Source organism: Gastrolobium bilobum, unplaced genomic scaffold (assembly GCF_033153095.1).
Source record: "Gastrolobium bilobum isolate Gb01-03AN ecotype WA unplaced genomic scaffold, APGP_CSIRO_Gbil_v1 utg39767, whole genome shotgun sequence".
NCBI classification, from domain to species: Eukaryota; Viridiplantae; Streptophyta; class Magnoliopsida; order Fabales; family Fabaceae; genus Gastrolobium; species Gastrolobium bilobum.
In genome coordinates, this window is record NW_026898025.1 from 37,545 (window position 1) to 40,015 (window position 2,471).

Here is a 2,471-nt window from a genome sequence, read left to right on the forward strand (position 1 = left end):
GCCGGGGATCGAAACACTAACTGTTGTTCTTATCATTGTTTTCTAACACATATACTGTATATCTGCCTTTACTTTTATATTTTTTTCTCTTTATCACTGAATCTGCTATGCATATATATATATATATATATCCCCTGTGTTATTGGTTTATGAGTGAAGAGTTTGAAACAGACTCTAACCACTCCATTGAAGTACCTGAGTTTCTCTTTGATCCTGAGCCAGAATGCACACTCCATAGGAGAAGAAGGAACCTCAGAGAAAGATTTCCTGAAAACATGGTTGATCACAATAATAACAATGAAGAGGTTCCCCCTGAACAGAACTTCAGAACTTTGGCTGCTCCTTTCAGGAACAGACCAGACAGGGGAGTAATCCTCCCTCCTGTAGCACCCAATTTTGAACTAAAACCTATCATGTTTCACATGATTAGGGAAGCAGGGGTCTTCAATGGACTCCCTGCAGAAGATCCTTACACACACCTCACCACATTCCAAGATATCTGTGACAATTTTAAAGCTGAGGGTGTAACAGAAGAGAGCATGAGAATGAGGTTGTTCCCTCACTCCTTAGGCTTAAAAGCTAAAACATGGATGAAAACTCTCACCCCTGGATCAATCCACACATGGGAAGAACTCTCTAACAAGTTCATAGAGAGGTTTCTCCCAATGTCTCGACAAGCAGATGTTAGAGCAGAAATCTCTAACTTCAGAATGTTTTATGGAGAAAATCTCTATGAAGCATGGGAGAGATACAAGGACATCATAAGAAAATGTCCAAACCATGGGGTAGAAAGTTGGGGAGTGTTACAATCTTTCTATAAAGGACTTGATCATACTTCTCAGTCTCACTTAGATTTTGCTGCAGGAGGATATTTCTTTACAGGAACACTTGAATCAAGATATGAAATCATAGAAGGGACTGCTGAAAGATGTCTCCAATGGCCAATAGACAGAGTGAGCCCAGTGAGGAAGCCAGGCATGCTAGAACTAGATAAACAAACTGCCATGGAAGCCCAGCTGGCATCACTCATGAATGAAGTGAAGAACCTAAAAGCCGACCAAGAAGCACCAAGGATGGAAGTCTTACAACTCACAGCAACTGAAACAGAACCATGCTCAGCCTGTGGTGACCTTCATGACTCAACAGACTGCCCATCCACTGCATTGGTGTGTTATGCAGAAAATTTTGGCAATAGGAACTTCACCAGAGACAATCAACAAGCAGGACGAAATACACATTCAAGCCCTGGAGGAACTATCATTAAGGATCAGAACCACAACACCCAATGGAGGCCACCCATTAACCAGAGACCATTCAACAACAATCAGCAGCAGTATCAGCAAGGTAGCAGCAGTGGAACGTTTGAACAAAGAAGAAACAACTACGTTCCGTTCCACAGAGATGACCAACGCATCAACACCCTGGAAAATTATGTCAAGGAATATGTCACCAGGAATGATGCAGTGGTCAGGAACATTGAGTCCCATCTGGGGCAGATTGCTGCCAACCTTCAAACCAGAACACAAGGATCATTAGCAAGGAATACTGACGTTCCTTCAACAAACTCGCCAAAAGTAACACCTATCTCCCCTTCAGAGCAAATCAAGGCTGTCACCTTAAGAAGTGGGAAAGCCATAGCATAACCCACAGTTCGACCAAAGGAAAAAGAACAAACTGAAACACCTGAAGCAGCCCCAAAAGCACAGCAACAATTACCAGTCACAGACGAACAGAACCCAGAACCTGAAAAGGAAGCCAACAGCCAACCAATCAGTCCAACTCAAAGCAGGCAAATATCAACAAAAATTTTGTTCCCTCAAAGAACAAAAAAGCAACAGGAGGATAAGCACTTTGGAAAGTTCCTGGACATTTTAAAACAACTTCACATCAACATTCCTCTGGTGGACGCACTAGAACAGATGCCCAGGTACGTAAAATTCATGAAAGATGTCCTCTAAAAAAAAGAGGAATAACGGAATATGAGACTGTAAAAATGACACAAGAGAGTTGCCAATACTTAGGCAAACTCCCACCTAAGCTTCAAGACCCAGGAAGCTTCACCATTCCTTGCATTATAGGAAACACGTACCAAGGGAAAGCCTTGTGTGATTTAGGGGCCAGCATCAATCTCATGCCCCTATCTGTCTTCAAACAATTATCCACTGGACCAACTAAACCCACCACGGTGACCTTGCAAATGGCAGACAGATCCATCGTCAAGCCAGAAGGGAAGATTGAAGATCTGCTAGTCAAAGTAGATAAATTTATCTTACCTGCTGACTTCATCATTCTGGATTATGAAGCTGATGATGACGTTCCCATCATTCTGGGTAGACCGTTCCTAGCAACTGGAGGAGCAGTTATCAATGTACAAAAGGGGGAACTAACCATGAGAGTTCATGACGATGAGATCAAGTTCAATATTGTCAAAGCAATAAAGTTCCAGGATGAAGGAGAAGACTTGGAAGAAT

At 42.4% G+C, this 2,471-nt stretch overlaps 1 non-coding gene across 1 annotated transcript; it reads right to left on the bottom strand.

Annotated features, from left to right (window-relative positions):
* Positions 1–680: 680 nt before the first annotated feature.
* On the bottom strand, positions 681–787 carry LOC133312285 (small nucleolar RNA R71). Its single transcript, XR_009751658.1, has one exon. It is a non-coding gene; the product is annotated as a small nucleolar RNA R71 (small nucleolar RNA).
* Between the last annotated feature and the right edge of the window lie 1,684 nt (positions 788–2,471).